The sequence below is a fragment of the Acomys minous genome (genome assembly GCF_964271855.1).
Source record: "Acomys minous genome assembly, chromosome: 12".
Classification (NCBI taxonomy): Eukaryota; Metazoa; Chordata; class Mammalia; order Rodentia; family Muridae; genus Acomys; species Acomys minous.
The window spans coordinates 97,582,082-97,607,172 of NC_140493.1; the positions used below are offsets into that span (position 1 = coordinate 97,582,082).

Consider the following 25,091-nt stretch of genomic DNA (forward strand, 5'->3'; position numbering starts at 1 on the left):
TGCCCACATACCTATTTTCTTCTAGGTGTGAGAACCCCTGCTCACAGCTGTCTGCCCTTCTTCTGCCACATCACTTCCCCACAGCAACAGCTGTCTGCTTTCCTACTCTTCTGAAACAAGACTGTGCAACAATTTCTTCATGGAGTCCATGGGGTTCTTGTGAACCACGCCATACTTATATGATTCATCTAAGTAGATTCTGTCCCTGCATCCAAAGGTGTCCCAAGCTCCTATATCCTTATTTCTGTTGTAGTAGGCACGCCCAGTGGTACCCAGGTGAATTCTGAGTCAAGATAAAGTGGCTAGTTAATACCCAGGGTGAGTGTTAGGAAGCATCAGGGTATCTGAAAAGGATGGACCACTGTACCTTCTACTTTGGAGCGGGACACTTCAGGATCTTTTGGACAAGGCCTTTGGGCTACTTTTAAGCACCTTATTAAGACCATTAAATGAATACTGTCAAGAAAAAACAGGGAGAATTCTCACTGCTACTGCCACTAAGCCCCTACCCAAGTTGTAGGATTAGCAAGATACAGGTGATTGGGGCTTTCTTCCTTCCCTCCTTTTTTTTTTTTTAATTTCTTTTTCTCTTTACAAAAATGGAAAACATTTAAAAAGTGTACTTTATCTCCCTAAAAGGAATGGCTGTAGAGCAGTGAAAACCCTTTTCTCTCTCCGGAAGAGAATTATGGCACGGGAAACAGCTCTAGGAGGAATTACTGGTATTACCAAAGGCTTTTCAAAATAGACTTGAAATGAATAGCTGTGTGCTGGTTTTATTACTGCTTTGCGGGTTTACATTTTGGTTTTGTATGGTATTTTTCTGTCTTCTATGAGATGGTTGCTAGGGCTCAAGAGCAAATAACCTTTATTGTGTTGAATTTGGGGCTGAAGATAATTATCTTATAATTTAGGTTCATTGTGCCATTCTGACAGTTATATTATGAGCTTTGAGGGAAATTGAGCCCACGTGCTCTAAGCTGCTTCCTCTTCAGGTGCCCTTCTGGGTAGGATGTTTCTGTTCCCATCTCCCCCTTCTCAGCTCTGCTGTAAGATAGCCTTGGGACCAGATGATGCTGGAGGTAAACCAGATGGCCCAGTGTGAGCATTGCTGAGTCACAGTATTGCCTGCTTTGAACACTCTTGACCCCAGTCACTGTGTTTCAGATGACTATATGCACGTGGATCTCAAGGATACAGTTGGCTGTCACTCCAGGTGCACCATACCGCTTGCCACAAGGAAAAAACAGCAGGAGCAAATCAAAGCAGCATTTCTTCACCCTCCATGGACCTGCCTTTCTTTCATTCTTCCTTCCTTCCTTTCCTTCTTTTTCTTCCTTTACTTGTTTTTAAATTTTATTTTTATCTTACGTGTGCAAATGTTTGTCTTCATGGTCTATGTGTATGCCATGTGTGAGCTAGGTCAGAAAAGGGCAGTGGATCCTCTGGAGCTGGAGTTACAGGCAGTTGTTAGCCAACATATGAGTTCTGGGAACAGAAGTTGGGTCTTCTGTAAGAGAAGCAAGGACGCTTATCCATTGAGCCATCTCTTTAGCCACTCCCACATTCCCCCCCACCCAAAGGGCTTTCAGTAGACCAGGCTGACCTCAAACTTACTGTGTAGCTGAGGGTGACCTTGAACTTCGGATCCTCTACCCCTACCTCCCTGGTGCTGACCTTCCCTGTGTACTACCATGCCTCGTCTATGCAGAGCTGGGGATTAAACGCAGGGCTTTTCCCATGCTAGGAAAGCACTCTACCAATGAAACCTCCTCTCTGGACCATCAGAGTTGTTTTGTCTTCATTTCTGACTGACGTGTAGTTGGCAGTGATTCTTATCTCGTCTGTCCTAGACATTTCTCTAACGGAAGGTAATGAGCCGAACCGCGCTCTCAGATGCATCAGGAAACACTCTTAAAGAAACCCCTTCTGAATAGCAGCCATTCTTCTCCGTTCCTTCCTATTGCCCGAGTAGACGTTTGAGACCCATCTATCATGTCCAGATGACAATTACAGAGGCACTGGTGCATCCGTGGGACTCAAGGTCATCTTTGGTTCGCCATCAGTAGAGCCCCACAGTTAGCACAGGCTTCCCCCCCCCCCTACATACTTTTGCAAGTCTCTTTATAGCCTTGGGATCTCATGGATTGTGTGCTAGTGCAAGGAGCCATCTGTAACCGTCCGCATTTGCAGGGACCACAGAGGCATGTGACACTGTCTTTCACTCTGAACATTGACAGCTAGAGAGCTGATGAAATCCAGGCCCCTGATGCACATGGCGTCTCTTGGAAGTTTTGGATGTTCTTTGTCTCCAGTGGTTCCTCCTGCTCTGCTTATCCCTGGTGGCACTCTGGCAGCTGGACGACTCCTGCCCTACTGGGCTTTATTGTGCGAGCTGATAGAGCCTCTCTAAATTCTTAGCATAGCACCAGACATGCATCTGGGTAATGGGGAGAATTTAGGCTCCCGGAGGCTCTGCTGCACACAGAGACCCCCCTCCAACTGCCCCCCCCCCCGCCACCCTCCACCCCCACCAAAGAGTTGAGCTGAGCTCCCATGGATATGCATATTGCTGAGCTGACAGCTTGGCGAACGGAGTCCACAAGAGTTCTGTGTCAGTTCTGTCTTGGGTGACAGCATGAGAGCCACTGACCATGTCTACTTAGGCTCTTAATAAGTGATTTGTAAAGTTTCTGAACTAGGAGAGAAGGAAAAAAAAAACCAACACTTTAAAGATCTTCTAGTCAACCTACGTTGCTGATAAGGACACCGCATTCCGGTGTGGTTAAGTAATTTGCCTTCAATGATATAGCTGGTGAGGAGCTGGGCGTAAATTCTGCAGTGGAGTTTCTCTTTGGATTCGGCAGAGGTAAATGCCTGGTTTCCCAGAGCTTTTTTTAAATAACTAATTTAGATAGCATAAGGCACCATGGGAGATGTGAAAAATAAAACATGGCACCCTCGTAGCTCTTGGCAACACAGACGCGGAGAAATGGCCACAGGATTTGGCAGGAGAGTGTCACGGGGGCACCAATCCTGGACCTTATGTTCTAGTGCACCTACCACTATCGGCAAAGGACCCAGCTCTCCTAATCTGGGCTGGGAATTAGCTCAGCAGGTAGCATGAGAGGGGACAGGAGCTGACATCATGTGCAGTCTGTGGAAGTAAGCTCCCCCATCCCTTTCGCCTTGGCCAAGATGACTCTGAGTTAGTTGCCTGGCAAGACGTCATCCTCCTCTTCTTCTATGAATCCAGAGCCGCTGGCTGGGCATATAGACTTGGGTGGAGACTTCATCCTTCTAGAATTCTATTTCTTCATCTCAGATACACTGTAAATGACATCATCTACAGTGCTGTCTGACAGTAAAGACCACATCAGGTAATAGTAAAGTTTTAGTTATTCAGTCGCTACTTGCGCACCAGCCCTACGTTAGCACCTTTTCTCTGGCCTCCCTTAGTTTCCCCAGGATTTACCTCCCGCCTAAGCTTCCTCCTTCTCTTCTTACCACCTGGAAGCCCTTTGCCCCACATCCTGTCTCCACCCCTTCCTGCCTCGACTTTCCCTGTTTCTACTCTTTTCTGTCTGGTTTTTGATTCCTTCTTTCACTTCCCATTCGTTCCCCACCCGGCTTCCTATTTTCTCTATTTTCTTACAGTTTACACCCTCCATCTTGACCCAGCACTTCCCTCCTCTGCTCATTTCTCTCTTCTCCTCCGTGCCACTGTCTCACTTTTATCTCTCCTCTCTGCTTCTGGCTTCCCTGTAGTCTTCAGCACTCATGCCTCTTCCAGAGGGAGCTCAGGCCCCAAGCACCATCTCTCCTCTTCACCTTTTTTTTTTTTTTTTTTTTTTGCCTGGAATCGCACTTGGATCTTGTGGAGAACTGTCTCTGAGAGAAGTCTTCAGCGGATCTAACTCGAGGTGTTCAGACCCTCAGTGTGGGTTGGACCTCGTGACTCCAATCTAACAAATAGCAACACTGACAGGATATGCTTAGATTTAAATAAAAATAAAAATAAAAATAAAGGTAATGTCTGTATAGCATTTTGGCTACAGCGAAAACAGCCATTATGTTGTAAACTGCCTGACTCACAAGAAAGACATCAGACCAAGAAACTCAAGCCTCCACCAACAGCCAAAGAGGCCCTGTGTGGCCAACAACCAGCAGAGCTCTTAATCCTTCTGGGAGCTTCTCTATGGCCCCTCTGGCATCTTCACTGTACTTTCATAAAAGATCCCAAGTCAGGGGTTCCCAGGCAAGATGCTTGTGGATTCTCAACCCAGAAAAACTATAAGGTAATCAATGTTTGTGATTTAAGGTAATTATGTCTTGGGTAACTTATATGGACTCTTGGGGCCTCAGTCTCCTTGGGACATTTAGAGCTTATTCAAGTCTATTGAGTCAGATGTCCTGTCTCAGAGGAGGCAGCTTCAGATGCTAGAGGCCTGTCCCTTCCCTTTTCCACAGGAAACCCAGTGCAACCTACACCTCATTGGGTTGTTTTTTTTTTTTTTTTTTTTTTTGGACCCTCCTCATCTTTGTGATTGCCTCCCATTTTGGCTCCTATTATCTGAAGTCTGTTCCTAATTTCTGACAGAATTGCAGTGGCCTATTGTCGCCTCGCTCTGCGTGACATGCCGATTTCATGTCAGAGTCACGGCTATTGTCTCTGTCCTCTGATAGTCTCTCTTGTTTTGTAAAATTCCCATAGAATGGGTGACTGTAGAGAATTGCCCCACGACTGATCCTAGTGCTGTGTGGCCACTCTCCCAGACAGGGGTGGATGACAGACAGACAGACAGACAGACAGACAGACAGACAGCCTGTCTACCACTGGAGCATCATTTCTTGTTTTAAAATCTGTTCTCCAGATTTCAGGTTCCCTCCCAACTCCTGTAGAAACTGGAACATGTTAAATAAAGGCTGGGTTGGTGTTGGGTGGAATGTCTCAGGCACTTAGACTCAGAGTTCCTGTCCAATGGAGCACGTGGGGAGGGGCCAGGGCATGTCTGCATGGCTAATGTAGAGGAAGAAGGTTTTCCTACCTTTCTGTTACCATTCAATCTTTAAACAGAGACAACATTTTTTTTTTCTCTTAAGCAGGGCCTGTAACCTAGGATCCATCACTTATGTATGGTGTCCATGGCAACCAGGCAATGGTATGGGATCCCTTCTCACTGGGGAATTCCTTTTATGGCTCATTTCCAAAACCAGCATGGCCAGTACAAGAGTCTGCAGTTTCCCAGTTGCTTAGCAACCAGATCCTATGCTCTAGTCTCTAGGAAAAGCAGGCAGATTTTTTTTTTAAGTGTTTGTCGTCAGAATCATATGTTACATTCTCCCTACTTTGTCTCTTTAGAATAAAATAATTAGTGTGTGATAAGGATGCGGGAAAGGGCAGCCGCTCCCTCCTGGTTGTTCATGCCTCCACTGCTCCTGGAGCGCTGCTGCAGGCAGGGAGAGGGAGGGAAGTGGTAGCGAGCTTTCAGCTTGTAATTAAGCAGTGCGAACCATCTGCACATTGAAAGCTCTACATTTTTAACGTCTCGTGGGGACATCAAGTACGTCTTAAGCCAGCAATCCGTGATGCATTCCCTCCCTCCCCTCAAACCAGAAAAGCCAGGCTCCACCCACAGGTGTCCTTTGACCACCTCTTCACCGACATTCTGAGGGGGGCTGGGCAGAGTCAGTGTGCTGAGAAGGGGCTGGAGACCTTGTGTCTCTGAGTGACAGCTGTGGGTTTGCACCACGAATGATTCTGCCTCCCAGATAATAGGTGGGCTGTTAGCCATACCTAGGAGGTATGGACCAGGGACCATGCTGAACATTCTTCCAAGAGGCTAATGTTGGGAAACTCTAACTTAGCGAAATCAGAAGATGCATCTGCCTGGTTCAAACCCAGCTCTCTAGGCTATGAGGTAAAGGGATGAGCAGATGAGCCCAATCAACAGACAACAATTCCATCCCGAATTCCTCTAGGACAAGGAAGTTCAAAGCCCCTACAGCAGCTGATTAAGGGAGTGTTGATCAGTTAGCTCTCTGGAGTGTGTGACAAGGAGCCCTCCCCATTAGGAAGGGCAGCAGAGTTGACCAGCAACCCTGGTACTGGACAGAACCAACCTCACAAGCTGACAACCAAGATTAGCCATGGTGCCTGAGTTCTTAGAGTTTGACTCTTGCTCAAGTCTCACTCTTGCCCAGCAGCCACTTCACCCACAGAGTCATTTCCTCAGGCCAGGAACTACATTTGTATTATGATAGCAAAGACCAATGATTATGTGTATATGCACACACGCATGCACGTATCTCTATATGCACCTGGTGTGGTGCCAAACATAAGGCAGGCATCTGATGAGATAATATATGCATTCATATATACAGTCTTTTACAGACTCTTCCTCAGGGATGCTGAGAATGAGGCTAAGGGCTGTGTGCTAAGAACCATGCAATTGGCTTCCCTATTATGTCATCTATAACAATCAGATTTCCCTCAGGATAATAAGCTTGTGCCAGATGTCACAGCGTTATGTAAACAGGTTTTGAACCCATTTCTATTTTCAGGTTGTGCTACCTCTTGCAGAGTAATGTGTGGTGTGCGTGTGCGTGTGCATGCATGTGTGTGTATGTGTGTGTGTGTGTGTGTGTGTGTGTGTGTGTGTGTGTGTATGCTGGGCACCAAGCACATAGCCTTGTGCATGCTAGCAACATGTTCCACAGCTGAACTAATCCAAGCTCCCAGCAAACGTTCACTGCATTTAGTAACCTTTTCTTTCCACTTGCTTGAAACCTTTCACAAGATTGGGTCCTTTCATAATTTCTCAAGCTGTAATAACTGCCCTGTTACCCTCCACCCCCAGTTCTTACTTGGCCTTGTCCAGAAGCCCCTCAAGCCTCCAGATCACTTGCAATGCCCTGTCTTCTTATTTCTTTTTTGAAATCTAGCCATCAAAATGGCATCCTCTGGTCTGTGTTTAAAATAAAGGTGGGCAACAGTCTCTTTGGTTTTTTTTTCCCTTATCCTTTCTAGCAAGTTCCGCAAACAGGGTAGCCTTTTGGAGACAGAATCCTTAGTGAGTTGCCAAGTCCCCTCCTGGGTCACGGCAGTTGGCATCTCATCTCCTATGGTTTGCAGTTCTTCTCCTTGCCTTCTCTGTGCTCTTGTTAAAACTTGCCTGCCCAGGCTTCTCTGACTCTCAGCCTCCTTTAATCTCATCATATCAGTTTCTCACTGAACATGGGCAGCCCCCCTCCCCCCCAGAAGCTTCTAGATTTTCCTACTTCTGATCTAGATGTAGTGTGATCCCACCCAATCCTGCTTAACTGACTTAGGCTCCAGCCAGGGCAGGTCTGAACATGTCTCTGCTAAGATTCTGCCCCCTTCCACAGGAGATAATTAAATGACGCTAAATATAGAAGCTGCTTGCTTGTCCTTCCCTAACAGATTTAGGGACTCTCACCTGGAAGCCACCGTAACTGGGGAAAACGGCAGAGGACGTTTATCAGCTTCTATGACGATGATAGCGCACAGCAGCTTTTTGTCTCTGAACAAAGGGAGGTGGGAGCTAGAACAGCCACTGCAGACTCCAGAGCTGCTCAGGATGGCATGCCTTGGGATTTACCAGACGCACCAGAAGCTCTTGAAACTGTGAAAGTCAGAGCAGCGGCAAAAGGAGTCAGATTAGAGGTCAAAGGGCATTGGGCAGCAAGTCTGGGACTCAGGATGACAGATAAGAGATTCAAAACAGAGCAGCGGTAGAGCCCTTAAGGAGGCTTTATCAGGGCAGGAACTAAACTCAGTGTGAGAACCCTGCCTCTAGGCTGGCTGACAAGGATGCCTGTCAGTTCCTGAAGGCAGATCCCCTCAACAGGAGCCAGGAGGAAACAAGGAAGGTGGACTTGATGGTTTTTGAGGCCAATAACTCCTCCCCTGTTCTTGTAAAACCAGTAAAGACTCCGAGGTCAGTTAGCTAGTCAAATAGCAGGTCGTGCTAAAGGAATACCCCTCAGGGAGCCTCTCAGTGCAGGGCTGTCTGTTTTCACCGAGTCCCTGCATCATGCTAGTTTCACGAGTCACTCCAAGAAAAACATTTCTGAGACCACTAAGTCTGGGATATTTGCAAATTCCAGGTCCTTCCTGGAGATCCACAGCATTGTGTGGGTGTGGGAGAAGGGGGGGGGGGGGGAGGAAACCAACCCTGAAAACTGCCTAATGGAAGTCTATCTAATTGTTTTCATTCAGTATTTTTCAGATAGAGTCAACAACAGGATCCAGAAGGACCCTTTTGTTATGTTATGATGGATATCCTGTGGACACACTTTGAGAAACACTGTTCTAGAACATTCCTATTCCCATTCCCAGGCCCTTCACAACCTGGCCCTGCCCTTGTTTCCCAGCTTTTCCTTCCTTCCCCCCCCTACATCCTAGCCACATTAAACTTTTCCCCTCTGCACACTCCTCTGTGACACTTCTTTTTTACACAACAGGTGATTCATCATCAATCTCAAAAACACAGAGGGACCAAAACCAGCGCGCTCTCACCCCCCTGAATCCGCCCTCCCTCCATGTCTACCTAGTCTTTGAGGCTTACTTCAAAAACAGCATTTGATTCATGCGCTGTCCCGTCTCTGCTCTCAGCTTCCCGGCACTATAAATAACATTTCTTCCCCCTTTGCCCCTCCTACCCTGTATCTATTACTCTAAGGACACTGCACTCCCCCCACCCCTCACCCCCCGACACCCAGACTGGCTCTCCTAACCTAGCATGGCTTCAAACTCTCTCTATATAACTTAGGATGACCTTGAACTTCTAATCCTCCTACCTCCACCTCCCAAGTGCAAGGCTGGGAGACATGTACTAGCACACTCCACATGTGTTGTATTGGGGATCAAACCTAGGCTCTTGTGCATGCTAAACAACCAGTTTACCGACTGAGCTACACTACTGGCCCACTTGGCACATTCATGCTTTTTTTCCCTTAGGACAGGATACTCCTCTGACTCATTTGCATACCTCCCTTGTTTACGGGAGTGTTCACGGGGCAGAAAGTATGGCTGCTGACGTCCCAGGTTCAGCAGGTTGTCCTCTCAACCCGCGGGCCAGTGATGGCAACTACTGAGCCAACCTGTTGCCATCCCACACTTGTGAGCATCCGAAGGCCTCCTCCGTGACAGCCCCAGGGTGCTTCTCAACACAGTGTCCCTAAGAGGCCTAACCAACAGGGCGAGGTTGGCAGGAGAAAAGAGCATCTCCTTGTCAACCCCGAAGTGAAAGGAGAGTTTAGCAAACTGAATATAGGAGCTGTTACCACTTCAAACCTGTGGCTGTCCATAACCAAAAAAGAGCAATTAGCAGAAACGATTCATTATACTTTCATGCTCACGTCTAGTCTCAGGGCTAATTATCTGTACAATTAGCATGTTACCAAATGCAAATAATTGATGAGCCTGACTTCTTGGAATGAAACATGAGACTCGTGAAATGTAAATAGCTCTGAGTTACTAGCAGCTTCACTTACTTTGACTTTCCAGTAGGGCAGAGCCCGCACGTTAAAGAAACAAATGCAAGCACAGCCTGCGGGTGTTTTAAAATACAGACAAACCTAAACAATAGGATGAGTGCGTTCAAGTGGCTTTAGGTCTCACAGCAATACTTTCTAGCTGCGTGCCTTGGGTGTGTTCCCTGACCTCAGTTTCCTCCTGTTACTCTTACTTTCAGATCTCAGTTTTGCCATTCATAAAACAGTGGAAGCGCAGCCCCCAGTTAGAGGCTGTTGTGGAGACACAGGAGCTGCCACCTGCACGCAAGCCGTGAGAGCCACCGTTGTCAGTACTATACTCACAGGCTCACGTCCTAGTTTATGTTAACGAGTGATCACTTGCATGTTTTATATATAGTACGTCAGGAATATTACAGGAGAACGGGCTTAAGACAGATGTCTTTGCTGTAACTCCATCTATATATTTATGCGAAGCTTCTGCGGTCCGCAAATGACCTTTTAAAAATAACAAAACCCAGTAAGGGAGAAATGAGGTTGGGACAGACCACTCAAAATGTATCCCACCTGAAAACTTCAGCACTCACAAAAACAGTGTCAGAACGAGTGAAATATTGGACTTCGTAAGCCTGAGCTTGCACAAACATTTACGCATCGCATCTCAGCCCGGGGTCCTTGGGCTCCTGCTACAGCTCCAGAAAAAGTAGGTCTGGGAGGCTGGCCACTTTCTAACAGGAGCCAGCGCCATCAAATCAAACAGTTAGTTCAAAGAGTAGCCAAGGGCCGTGAGATGGGGCGGCTGCTAGAGCACTTGCCCTACAAGCACGAGAACCTGAGTTTGATTCCCCCCTCTCCCCCACCTATGTAAAAAGTCCAGCATGGTGACACACCCTTGCAGTCTTGGTGCTGGGGAGGGAGAGACAGGCAGATCCCTAGGACTTGCAGTTCAGCCAGCTTAAACTAACTAACTGGAAAGGCTCAGGTACCAGGGAGAGACCCTATCTCAAAACACAAGGTGGATGACCCCCGAGGAATGCCGCCTGAGGTTGATATCTGGCCGGTATACCACATGCACACATGTGCATATACATGACACACTTTCTGGCCGTTATACACACGTGCACACATGTGCATATACACGACACACACACAAGAGCAGCATTCTTCACTGCTTCATCTTTTTAGTACAAAAAGAAATGTCTTCATAGCTTATCCAACTCCGCTTTAGGAGAGCTTGACAAAGAGGGAGCACACTGGTTCTTAAAACAAGCCACTCCCTGCAGCCGAGGAAGACAGCTGTGTGTATTCTGCGATTTTTTTTCCGTAAGGCCTTCAGGATGCTCGGGTTGCCGTGCTGAAGGAGCGGTTACGCCGAGAAAGCTTGCCCCGGGATGTCTCGGATCATTAATGTGCTCGGGGGAAAAAAATCCTGCACAGGAACCAACATGACTTCTGGGACTTGTCAGTGCCCTCATTTGCCCACGGCCTATGAGGTCATTCATGTTTAAGGAACGCATGTCTTAGCGAGATAGTTTGTACCGAATATGTCCTACTTGCTGGGTGGAACCTAAATATAAATCCTGTGGCTTAATCTGCATATAAACCTAACAAGGTGTCCTGACCTCTGAGGCGCAGGGACTTTAACGACCATGCTTGAGGTCCCAGGTTTTAATTAACAAACCAAGGTAGCCTTCTTGAAGTCGACCTGCGTATACAACTCTCTCTCTCTCTCTCTCTCTCTCTCTCTCTCTCTCTCTCTCTCTCTCTCTCTCTCTGGATTCTATTATGTTCCTAGGAATAGCTGAGGTCTGAGAGAAGAAAGATGTCTGTGACCATCACAGTGAGCAAAGCTGCAATCCTAACCACAAATCACTAGCACCGCCTCTCACTTAACCTTCACACAGGTATCATTAACACCACTCCACACACCACAAAACCAGAGCTCAAAGGACTTATAACTGGGTGAAGGTAAAGCCAGATCCTAACACAGGTCTGCCTAACATACACCGGGTGTTTCTCCTCTGTTGTAGTTACTTCCGTGTCTTTCTGTTTAAAGACAATATTCACTCAAAGTTAGTAAGCGTACCTCCTTGTTTAAAAAAGAAGATACATGAGCTGGGTGTGCCCACCCTCTCATTCGATCACATGGTGACTTTCACTGAGCACACTCTCCAACTACAAATTCAAACAAGCACTTGTGCAAGCACATGCACATAGGCATATTTGCATATGTATCCAATAAATGTACATACACAAAATAGTCACACATATATGTGCATATAAACATGTGTACATCCACATCAAGCTACCAACAATTCTTATGGGGACAGTTCATCAAGAGCCTTTCTCTCAGCAGAGATGTAAAGGTCATTTTCTGGGGTTCATTTATATATATATATATATTTTTTCTTTTTCAGTACTTAAATTTGCCATTTAAACATCTCAGAAGAACTGGATGTTTTGGGGGCACATCTTTAATCCCAGGACTGGAGGCAAGGAAAGGAATATTGAATCCTAACAGTTCAAAACCAGCCTAAACTGCATATCAAGATTTTCTTTTTCTAAAAGCCATAAAATCCTTATGAATAAATGAATATCTCAGATGAGATTCTTTAATTATCATAGTGATGGTTATGATTTTAAAAGACAATGGTTGTGTCTGGGGATATAGTTCAATGACAGGATGCTTGACTAGCATGCATGAAGGATCTGGGTTCAGTTCCTGGCAACAAAATAGATGGGTGAATAGATAGATAGATATTACATAGATAAATAGATAGATGATTGATGGTAGATAGATAGATATTAGATAGATAAATAGATGATTGATGATAGATAGACAGATAGATAGATAGATATTACATAGATAAATAGATGATTGATAGTAGATAGATATTAGATAGATAAATAGATGATTGATAATAGATAGATAGATAGATAGATAGATAGATAGATAGACAGGTAGGTAGAAGTTGGGGCAGGGAACAGGTATTACATAAGAAGTATCAATGATGGTATGGAAAAATTGGAACACTCATACACCGCTCAAAAGAATGTAAGTGATGTAGCTACTTTGGAAAATAACCTTGAAGGTCCTCAGATGATTAAACATAGAGTTACCAGCTGATCCAGTGATTCCACCACTAGGTAACACCAAGGAGACACAAAAACTTGTATACAGCCAGGGGACCACAGATTAAACTGTATTGAGTGTTATTCCTCTGTCATGCACTAGGCCAACTAAAGTCCCAGTCACCAAAGGCCGAAGATCATCAGGGCTGTGTAGGAAGCAAGTGACGTTCTCATGCATCCTTGGCAGAGTGTAAGAGAGGGCAACCATTTTGGAAAACTGTTGGGCTGTTTCTCATCAATTTAAAGCTACTAGTCTAAGTTGGGCATGATGGAGCATGCCTTTAGTGTCAGCACTCAGGATAAAGAGGCAGACAGATCTCTGAATTTGAGACCAGCCTGGTCTACAGAGGGAGTTCTAGGACAGCAGGGGCTATATAGAGAAACGCTGTCTTGAAAAGCCAAAATAAAGAAATGAGTGAAAACAACAAAAGAATGGAAGAACAAAAGAATGAGAAAAATAAAGTTATTAGTCTATCACCTTGTTGGTTTCCAACATCACCCATACATACTTACTCAAGAGACATGAAAGCATATGCTTGTGAAAATCCTTGTGCCTGAGCAACCATGTCCTGATCATAACACCCCTGAGCTGGATCCAGTTTCCAGTTCAGATATCAATACAAGGCTTTAGGTGTTGCCATACTCATCCAATAAAAGAACACTCAGCACTTGAGTGAGATTAACCGCTGGTGGAAGTGCTACCATGATGTATCCATCAGATGTTATCTTGAGCACAATGAGCTAGATTCAGGAGGGCATATACTACTCCATTCCATTTGCAGGAAACCGCAACAGAAAAGTGATTTATGGTGATGTACCGGTTAGTTTTGTCTGGCTGGTACAGACTAGAGTCACCTGAAAAGAGGGAACCTCAGTTGAGAGTAGCCTCCATCAGATTGGCTTGTGGGCATGTTAATAAGACCTTTTCTTTTCCCTTGGATTTTTCCAAGACAGGGTTTCTCTGTGTAGCCTTGGCTGTACTGGACTTGCTTTGTAGACCAGGCTGGCCTTGAATTCACAGAAATCTGCCTACCACACCCGGCTGTGAGACATTTTCTTAATCAGTCATGTGACTGTGCTATGGGTGGTATACTCCTGGACATGTGGTTCTGGGTTGTATAAAAACACAGACCAAGCAAGCCATGGGGAGCAAGCCAGTAAGCAGCATTCCTCCATGGTTTCTGCTTCACTTCCTGCCTTGTGGTCCTGCGCTGACTTCCATCAGTGGTGGAAGTGTACCTGAAAGTGTAAGATGAAATAAGCCCTTTCCTCCCCTAGTTGCTTTCGGTTATGGTTTTATCACAGCAACTGAAGATAACTAAAACCGTGGGGGTGGGGCTGAGGGTTGGGGGGGATCAGAAAAGTAGAATCCTGGAAGTAGGACAGGGTGGAGAGAAACATGACAGAACTTTCCACGATGCTGGACATAGTCTAACTCTTATGTGGGATGCATGTATTTGTTGAAATTCATTGAATGGTGGAGTGAAGATTGGTGCTGCCTATATGGATCGCCTTATACATAAAACAATCTTAATTCTAGTAAGTTTGTCTTTACCAGTGATGATGTGTTTGAACTTCTCAATCTTTTTTGTTTTCTTTTTTAAATGTAAAAGTAGCACCATTGAGTGAGCAAAGTAAGGAGGGCAAGATCCAGGTTTCTTACTGTAGAGTTAACGTAGAGACTGAGTCCTGCAGTGCCAGTTCAGAATTTGGATTGAAGATAGCAACGTGAACTCATGATTGTGTCTTTGTTTGTTTGTGTTTCTCTCTCTCTAGTTCCTAGGAAAGTATAAATGCAAAAATCACACCGGTAGCAGGAGGATATCTAGTGATAAGATCTTGGTTCCAAATACTGCTTCCAGCTGAAAAGAAACACTGACAAAATAAAATAAATTAAATTAAAAGATAAAATAAATCTATGGTCAGGCTACAAGATGGACCTGGAAGAGGTTAGGAAGGACACAGGCTAAACCTAGAATAATGTTAGCAAGCTACTAAATAATATATTGATACATTACAAGCCAGTCAAAAAAATCTATAAGTCTCTGTCTGTCTCTGTCTGTCTCTGTCTCTCTGTCTCTCTGTGTCTCTGTCTCTGTCTCTGTCTCTGTCTCTCTCTCTCTCTCTCATACACACACACACACACACACACACACACACACACACACACACACAGTGGATAAGAGAAATCTTCTCTGTTACTACTAGCAACTCCAATTGGTGAATGATATAGTTAGAAAATCATCAATTGATGCCAAAACTCATGGGCAAACTTTAGATGGGAAGGGCATATTTACATAATCTCAAAATATCTTCCCATAAATGCATATTTAAGCATCAAGGTGGGGGGTAGTAACTCTACTGTGGAGAATCTGGGCAGACACCATCTTAACCGCAAGCTCTCATTCGATGCCGCCATCAGAAATAACTCAATCTTCATCACATTTTTCACGATGGGACACTCAACGTTATTTTAGTTCCTCAAGCCAAATTTAATCAGGAGGACATGCTGCACAAAGGCAATTGGAGGGAACCATTATGGAGAAGTTGATCCTCAAGTTTATTAATTTAATTTAAATTACCTTTCTTTCTCTCTTTCTTTCTTTCTTTTTTAAGAGACAGGGTCTCACTAGGTAACCTTCGCTTGCCTGGAACTCCCTGTGAAGAACAGGCTGGCCTTGAACTTAAAGAGATCCTCCTGCCTCTGCTTGGACTGTTAGAAATAAAAGTACTGCACTGCCATATGCTGGCCTGGTCCTCAAGTTTATAAATATGATAAGAACAAGAAAGACAAAGAACAAGGAACTGTTCAGATGACAAATAAGGGCAAATCCATATCATAACCGACCACTGCGCATGAGTGGAGACCTCATCCTTGATTAGGCTTCGAGCAACTATAAAGGAAGCCATTAGGACAACTGAGGGAGCCTGACTATAAACTATTGACTAGCAACGAATAGTGCACTGTTTAAATTCTCTGATTCTGTTCACGTCCCCGAGGTTATAGAACAGAATGTCCTGGTATTTAGGAAAGTAGAAGTAAATTAGTTAGTGGTAGAAAAGTATAATGTTCCCAACTTGTTTTCAAACTTCTCAGATAACAGTTCCTCACATGTAACTATCTGGCAGTGTCTGCATCTAGCACATCTATCTGTCGTCTACACATGTATCTTTCCTTTTTGTCTGTCTACAGAGAGAAAGCACATGCAGCAGGATGTAATGAGCAAGCCGGTGCTTATGAAGAAGGTCATTATACGATTCTCACACGCTTTTCTGTAAATTATGTCAAAATACAAAGTTGTCCAGCAATGATGGAAAAGCTGCCAAGAGACTATTCCTTATGGGTCATCCAGGTGCCCCACATGAGCAAGAAAGGCAGGTTGGTTGGTTTCCTGTTGAGTGAGTATGATAGAATTTCTCCCTCTGGGTAAAGGGTGGGTTTGTCTGGTTGTAGTTCACTGTAAAAGCATAGATTTCCCTAAGTTCAAGATTCCCCAGTTTTTATGCACACCCACTGTGTGCATAGTATTTACCTGGACCCTCTGTGTTACTCTTGTGAGACTTTGGGGGCAAGAGGGACAGATGTAATGTCACACTTTGTGTAACTAGGTGTGCCATGAATAATAATGCCCTTTTTTTTCTAACCCAGGAGTTCTGTGTCTGCTGCCAGCATCCATTCCATGACACAAATGGATAGATTAGCTTGCGAGTAGGTGAAGTCTTGAAACTTCTCTTAAAAACAGGACATGTGAGACAAACAGTTGGTCTAGGGACATGGTTCAGCTGATAAAGTCCTTGCCATGTAAGCCTGAGGGCCTGAGTTCCATCGCTAGATGTCACGTAAAAAAGCTGAGTGCTTATGGTAACAATACTATGTCGGGTGTGGTTGCACACGTATTTAATCCTAGCACTCTGTGGCAAAAGCAGGTGGATCTCTGTGAGCTCAAGATCAACCTGGTCTATATAGAGAGTTCCGGGCCAGCCAAGGCTACACAGTAAGATCCTGTCTCTAAAAAGCAAAAACTTAAAAAAAAAACTTCAGGATTTCTTATAAATAACTCCAGCTAGAACTGAGATGCAGGTGGATCATTGGGGCTCATTGGCCAGTCTAACGTGTGAGTTCTGGGTCATCAAGACAGCCTGTCTCAGAAAACAAGATGGACCATGCCTGAAGATTGACATCTGAGTTGACCATTGGTCTACACACACACACACACACACACACACACAGTCAACCAATTTGATAATTAGTGGATACATATTTGCTGTGTTAACTTTTCCTGGAGGAACATGAACAAATGTGAATTTACTCCATATCTGCCCCAGTGACAGACCTAAGAAATGATTCCATTCAAGCCCCCTTTTGTAAATCAGTGAGTCTGTTGAACTAACTTATTGCAGCATGAGTGTGTGTGTATGTGTGTGTGTGGGTGGGGGTTACCTAGAGAGGTTTGGGTAATTCCAAGCAATTTCTATACCAAAAGTCTCACCCTCATACAGATGATGATCTCCTAACAGGTGCACAGATGGCTTCCTCCTCTCCAGTCTAAAGAGGAGAGGAGTTCAGTGAGGAGTCTAGAAAAAAAAAATTGGAGAACTGATAACAAATAAAAGGGGAAAAGAAGAGTGGAAACAGAGGCTTAACCATCAACAAGAAGCAAAAGGCAGAATCTCCAGACATCAATAATAGAATCAGGCATGTGACACCAGTGGCATCAGTGACCAGTAGGCTTTGTGGGGGATTTCCAGTTTAGCTTACCATATGTGTTTCCATAAAACAGAGACCCGAGAGGAGTTGCTCAACTGGGTTAAAAGCTAATTGTGTCTAGAGAATGTGGATTCAGCACCAGGTGGCTCGGTGCTGGTGTCAGTGGTGGAGAACCAGTGAGTGCGCCTTCCCACTGATTCTACAAAAAGAAGCTTCGGCTTTATTGCTTGTGTTTTGGAAGCGGGGTCTCACTTTGTAGTCCCAGCTGGCCTGGAACTCACAGAGGTACGGCTGCCTTTGCCTCCCGAGTCCTGGGATCAAAGTTGTGTGCCACCACGCCCAGCTGGTCACTGAGAAGTTGTTTCCTTCTGTAGTCAAGGCTGGCTTAAACTTTATGAGCGTCTCGCCTCATCCTCCAGAGTGTTAGAATGATAAGCAGGTGCCACCATCCCTGGCTTGAAATGGTTTCATTTTGGGGCTGGTAGCATTGGTAAAGAGAACATAAGCTTTCATGAAACCCTCTTGCAGGCGTGTCCAACCTTTTGACAGTGTGATTTGATGTTGTCATCTACAAAGCTCATGCTTTTATAAAAGATACACACACACACACACACACACACACACACACACACACACACACACACACACACAAACCTTAAAATGTTTTAAGTAAGCTTACAATTTCATGTTGGGTCATATTCATAACTATCCTTGAGCACATATGGCCCACAGGTGGCAGGTTAGACAAGCCACAAATGCTCCTCAAAATGTATACATTAAAGTCATTGCACGCATGGCGACAGATTGAGAGAGCGTTTGAGGGATGACTATGAGACTTTTACATCAATAGATGTCTTAGACAATTCTCTATAGTAACAGCAAAATCCCTGAATATTTCATGGAGAGAGAAGACGTACTTAACTTACACTTTTGGAGCCGGGAAGTCCATACAGTATTGCATTGGCTTTAGCTAGGGCCTGCCTGGCTGCATTACAATATGGCAGATGGTGTCAGTGTGGAGTGTGAAAGGAAGCGATCACATGGTGAGGCAGGAAGCTGGAGGCCAAGATGAGTCTCGAGTTTTCTATAATTACTCACTTTCAGGGCCAGGGAGTTGGCTCAGCAGGTAAAGGCGTTTGCTGTACATGCCTGATGCCCTGAGCTGAATTCCCAGACCTCATGTAAACAGCCCCACAAGTTGTCCTCTGACTGCCACACGTGCACCGCGTGGCACAGGCATGAACTCATGCTCACATACATACAGAAGTACACACTAACAACAAATTTAAAAAATGAAAAACAACTCACTTTTATGAGAACTCACTTAATTTGAATGATCGGCATTAGTTTCTTCCAAGAGCTCTACACCCGATGACGTAATTTCCTGTCACTGGGCCCCAACTCTCACAAGTTATACTACCTCTCAGTGCTGCCACACCGAGGACCAAGGTTCTGCTGCATGAGAGTTTTGGAACTCATGACATCCAAACTGCATTCAACCCACAACGTTGGGAACGAGCCCCTTAAAGAAACCTCCCCTCCCCCCACCCCCCCCACCCCCCCACCCCCCCCCGGCAAAAAAAAAGGATTCAAGGATGAGTTCCAGGACAACCAAAACTACACAGAGAAACCCTGTCTCAAAAAACCAAAATCCTGGCGGGGCATGGTGGCGCACGCCTTTAATCCCAGTACTAGGGAGGCAGAGGCAGGCAGATTGCTGTAAGTTCGAGGCCAGCCTGGTCTACAAAGTGAGTCTAGGACAGCCAAGACTACACAGAGAAATCCTGTCTTAAAAAACAACAACAACAAAAAACCCAAACAAACAAAAAAACCCAAAAGCAAACCAAACAAAACAAAACCCCAAAACCAACCAAACAAACAAAAAAGAAGGCTCAAGTAACAACCTTCATTAATAACATTTGAAGTTAAAGTGAGAAAAATGGTTTCTAGAGACACAGGTCCTCATTAGACATTGAATTCACCAATCCTGTTGTCATGTCATTGCTACCCACCTCTGCGTTTCTCCCTCTTTGAGACAGGGTCTCACTGTGTAGCCCTGACCAGCCAGGAACTCCTTATATAGAGCAGGCTAGCCTCAAGATCACAGTGGCCCGCTGCTTCCCTCTCCTGAATGCTGGGATTAAGTGCGTGTGCCACCATGCCTTGCTTGGTTGTTATTATTGTTGTTTTGTGCTGTTTTAAAATAATTCTTTGGTAACTTCACATCGTTGAGATAGTGTGTGTGTGTTTTGTTTTGTTTTTTGAGACACGGTTTCTCTGTGTAGCCTTGGCTGTCCTGGACTTGCTTTGTAGAGCAGGCTGGCCTCAAACTCACAGCAATCTGCCTTCCTCTGCCTCCCTGAGTGCTGGGATTAGAGGTGTGTGCCTCCATACCCGGATGTTTTCTGTATTTCCCAAGAATTACATATTCTCAAAAATCTAGCTTTGTCTACAGAATGGTTGGCCTAACACAAACTACTTGGCTTTTTACCAAACTTGGTTGATTTTCTTTCCTCAAGCATTCCTTAAAGAATTCATTTGGAAGAATTGTATTAGCAAATGTAGTCTACTTACAGGGGACTACAGGATGGCTCAGCGGATAAAGTTGCTTGCCACCAAGGTTGATGGCCTGAGTTCAATTCTTGGGACACACATGGTGGAAAGAGAAAACCTAATCCTATAAGCTGTCTTCTGACTTCCACACTAGCGCTGTGGCAAGCATGGACACAAGTGGGCACACATGCATATGCACACACATGCTCATAAAACAAAACAGCATTTCATAGGATCCGTTTGAGGAAGTGATATTCTATAAAAACCCTGGACAACCAAAGAAATAAGATCAAATTAACATCGATAAGATAGTTTAAGGGCAAAAATGGGTTTTGAAAGAAAGATAACAGAAATGGACTTGAGAAATTAAAGGAAAATGGAATTTTTTCCACAGGACATGATGGTCCCATCACTCAGGAGATGGCAACAGAAGGATCATTCTTCAAAACCAACCAAGTAAACAAAACTAACCCAGAGGTTCTCCTCCTATCTCCTTTCAAGTAGCATTCTATCAGGAAAGGTGCTTGCTTTCCATGGCATTATTCTCAAACATTAAGGATACAGCCCTGAATTACTTAATACCTCTTAATCTATTGGGCAGATGAGAGCCACCCGCCATCTCAACCCTTCTTAGGCCTCTTTCTATTGTCAAGTATTGTCTATCATCACAGTTAAGTAAAAGCAAACGCTTTTAGGAGAGCTAAGGTCTATGGTTTTGTTTGACGTCCCCAAACATCATGGCATCTAGGCATGAGCTAGAGAAAGCCAGCACAGAGAAGAGGACAACAGATATGACAAAGGATCCAAGGCATGGGCTGCAGCTCCGTGGTAGAGCACTTGCCTACTGTGTACAAAGCCTTAAGTCCAAACACAACACACACACACACACACACACACTCACACACACACACACACACACACACACCTTCAAAGCCAGCCTGCCTTGGCTACCACAGTGGGTTCTAGGCTGGCCGCTGGCCATAGCAAGACCCTGTCTCAAACTCACAACAACAAGAACAAAACAAGCAATACATGACCCAGAGGCTCAGACAACAGCTTTTTTTTTTAATCAGGAAGGAGATAAAATTAATAATTTGATATTAGAATATCATGTAAAATCAACAGACTCACCTACCCCAAGGCCTGTTAAAATTACAATAAATTTAAGAAAGTAAAATAAAACTACGACCAGAAACATAAAACCTGAAGTATGATGCTTTTTTACAAAAAAAAAAAAAATTACACAATGTGTTACATCATTCTCATTATGGAGTTTCTACTAAGTAAATTTTATTTTACTTTATTTCTCTGAAAATCATAAAGCCATGTGCCATGATGGCACGTGGAAAGGGAAGGCCGAGCTGAGGAGCCGGCTCCCTGAGATTTGTACAGATCCACGGTGTTGTGAACACTACCTTAGGTAAGATTTTTATGAGAAATATCCTATACCCAGCAAGCCTCTAATATCATGTGTGATGCTAAGTAAGTGCTGGCTGTCCTTTCCTATCTGGCTTTTCTGGGACTATAAAAAGGAAATCCTTTTTATAACAGGAACAGAAAATAATAAAACAGAACTTCTATTTATTTATGTGACTTTGGACAGGTAAAGGCGTGAAAGAAATATGCCTTTCTGGTGACTGACAACTCAGATCCTAAACGGAACCAGAATCTCCTAAAGGGCAAATCCAATATTGTAACTTTTTTTTTTTAATTCCAGTTTTCAGTGTACTTCCTCAAAATTGTTCTCCTATTGCTTATACTTTTATCTTCAAGCTGTCAAAATAGCAACTTCCTGCTTAGGTTATATTTATATGAACACATAAAGTGCTTTTTATTAGACTTACTTTGGGTTGAATGAGATGGCATCTTTTAGAGGGCAGGCATCCCTTGTACAATAGTGAGGAGAGTGACCTGGGGGCATCTTCCTGAGACGGAGGCTTCCTGATGCTGGGTCATCTTTTGTTTCCTCAAGGCAATGTTAGATCTGCACACCCTCCACCCAGCTCTCTGCCTGGGCCCTCGCTCACCTCAACAGTGGGTTTCTTTTGTCTTACAGTCTCTGTTCCTGTTATATAGGTAGTGTGCTTGAGGGGGGAAAAACCTAGTCAGAAGGCTGAGCCACGTACCGTCTCCAACCCTAGCATCCTACAGTAGGTCAGGTCTTTAAAGATGGGGATGCAAACAGAACTGTCTGTCATTGTAGGGGCCACTGTCAAAGAGGTTATCTGGCACTCATCTCACAAATGGGGCGGCATTAAAGATGGGAGGGGTGGAGTGAGATGGGGGAAGGGGAATTGAAATGCAGACATTACCAGAAAGAAAAAAAGAAGCCCTTGCTTTTTTCCTCCATAGATTCTGGTTAGGACTAGATTTGGTGTCACAAACTTTCCAGAAATTGCTAGAAAAGAAATCACCTACAACCTGCATACTGTTAGCCAGGCTTGCTTACTAATGGAGAAGGCACAGGCTTTGACCCAGACCTCGGATTTTTTTTTTTTTTTAAAGAATTGCAGTTACTCTCACGTCTGCCAGCACCAGAGGAAATTGATGGTAACCAATTGTCTACTGCTTTTGTTAGCACTCTCTTCTGCTGTGCTGGGCTGCACAATTACCAGAGCCCTTGAGAATGCTTACTGTCAATAGCAGTGATTTCACATCCCATCCATTTAGTGAAAAGACGTGAAAATTGATCTCTGTTCTGCGGTAAGACTGGAACCAGAGCCCAGGCTACCAACGGCTCAAAAATAAATATGTGCCCATCACTGTTTTCATTAGGTATCGCTGTCACCCAAGCCTCTAGGGAAATGGACTCAAGTCCAGCTGTCTTTCTGTGCAAGTTCAGATGTGTTCCCAATCTGGTGGAGTAAGCTGTCACTTTCACTTATTGTTAAATTTTGTAGCGGTGGTTGTAAGGGTTGGCAGCCCTGAAGAGGGTGATTCTCTGCTTTACCCACAGACAGGGGAACAACGTAATTTGACACAGACTGCCAAGGAGGTCCTTCCAATTCAGCTTATTGTTGGAGCCTTTTTATTTTATTTTTTCCAATTTGGTTTCAAAAGTCTCTTCAAAAGGGCAGCAAAATTAGCCTTAAATAGTATTTCTTGGATCGCCTTTAACAGTGGCGATAAGAAGAAAGCGTCTAGTCTTGACAGAAGTGGTTTCATTACAACTTGTTTTTATCTCGCCAGAATAAGCAGGGGACTTCAAAATGTGTTTTCATTACAGCTAAGGAGCAAGTTATAGCTGATATCTTCCTTAAAGAAAGAGCAATCTGCGAGCTCTATTATTATGCCTCTCTTGCTTTCTTTTTGCTTGCAAAGCAAAGAGTGGGTTTTGTTTGGCTTTTGTTGTTTTTAAAGAGGACTTCTGTTTCAATTAACACAACGTGCCAACAAGAATTTGCATTTCCAGGAGCTGGAGAGATGACTGGATGGTTAAAAGCACTGGCTGCTCTTCCAGAAGACCCAAGTTCAGTTCCCAGCACCCACCTGGTGACTCACAACTGCCTATAACTCCAACTCCCTGGATCTCACACCCTCTTTTGGCCTTTACAGGCACCCCGCACTTACATGGCCTAACAGACGTAGATGACACGCTCCCATACTCATAAACACAAATACATTTTTTTTTAAAAATCATACTTTCAGAAGTTTTATCTTCCACTGCAAGAAATCAGATTTTTTTATAAAATGACTTTTGTATACAAAGGACTGTAGTCAAGATGAAAATCTTTAACCTAAAAATGAACCTTGGAAACAGAAGGTAAAATAAAGCCAGAACAACTGTTATTTTCTGTTTTCTTTCTTGACAGGTGACATTAAGCTGACTTTGAGCTACAGACATGACATCACCCATGGGGTGCGCCCAGTGCCAAACATACTGCATTCTTTTGACCAAAGCGGAGGGTTTGTGCAGACATACAGGCACAGGCACATGAACTCCAGAGTTGGCCTAAGTCTGGAGACAAACAGGTCAAAGCACATTGGGGTTACACAACTCCTGCAGATGCCCAGCCTCCTCCCTCGGGCCAGCTGGAGGGTTTACATTTGTCAATTGCTTCCTTCAGGGCCTGGCTCAAGACTCACTTCCTGCAGGAGCCGGTTTCTTCCTAACCCGCCTCCCTCAGCCCTGCTGCACATCTGCTTATGCCTCATCTCACGCTGGCTTCTGCTCTGCCAGGCTCTCTGTCTGCGTTTTCCCTCACTCTCCGTTTCTTGTCTGCCTCTATCTTCTGCCTTAAAGGGGGGGGGGGGAGCGGGGTGGGGGGGTGGGTGGGGAGGAATCTCTTATACTTGGACAGTTTTATACAAGTAGCACAGTGTATCTTGATCGTGTCCTCCCCAACGTCTTTCTGTTCTCCCCCAACATGTGCCTTCCTCACTCCATGTCCTCATCACCCCTTTCCCTTTATTTACAGACCCACTGAGTCTAGTTAGCGCTGCCTGTTGGAATGTGAGTGAGCTGGCTGATCGGCTTGGTCTTGTGAGGGTCTTGTGCATGTACCATAGCTGCAGTGAGCTCATGTCAAGTTCAGGAGACGCCACTGCATAGCACACTCCTCCCCATCCTCTGGCTCACCCATCCTTTGAGAGCACTCTTCTGAGATGTTCCCCGAGCCCAGGGTCAGGTAGGGCCGATTTAGATGTCTCATTTAGGGCTGGGCTCTCAACTGCCACTTACTCTCAGCACTTGGCCAGTTGTGTGTCTCTGTACTGACTGCTGCCCACTGCACAAAGAAGCTTTTCCGGCCGAGGTTGAGGGCAGAGTTACGTGTGAACATAACTCTTTAAGAAGGAGGTTTGACAACGTGTCACATCAAAACTACAATGGCAGGTTTCCCTCGTAGTGCCCATGACCTCCTCAGCGAGGCATGATTTTTCGATTTTACGGTACCAGGCATGATTTCGAAGGGCTCCACTCTGATCTGACCTTCCACTCCTTTTGAGCATATCTGCAGTGCACAAAATATAAAGCTAAGCAGATCTGGGCTGTCGATCAAAGAGAAATGTCTTGCAGTCATTGTGTTGGGGTGGGTCCTGCCTTTGTCTCCAGTTCTAGAAACCAGACTCACTGCTTACTCATCACGGGGCTCTCCGGTCTTCTCTGATGATGGCACCGATGACATGCCTCCTGGTTGTGGTCCAGAAACACATCCCAAGGCTCTTTTCAGTGACTTACATTATACGGAGCCTTCTTTCC

The 25,091-nt window shown here is 44.8% G+C and overlaps 1 protein-coding gene across 6 annotated transcripts in view; it reads right to left on the reverse strand.

Annotated features, from left to right (window-relative positions):
- LOC311578616 (uncharacterized protein) overlaps positions 1-25,091 on the reverse strand; it is a gene marked incomplete at its 5' end in the record, with an annotated part of 123,957 nt that overhangs the window by 35,446 nt on the left and 63,420 nt on the right. The window contains one exon of one of the 6 annotated variants that reach the window (XR_014772904.1): positions 7,461-7,646. The exons of the other annotated variants lie outside the window; for them this stretch is intronic. The remainder of the gene's footprint in view (positions 1-7,460; positions 7,647-25,091) is intronic. 6 annotated transcript variants of the gene reach the window in all.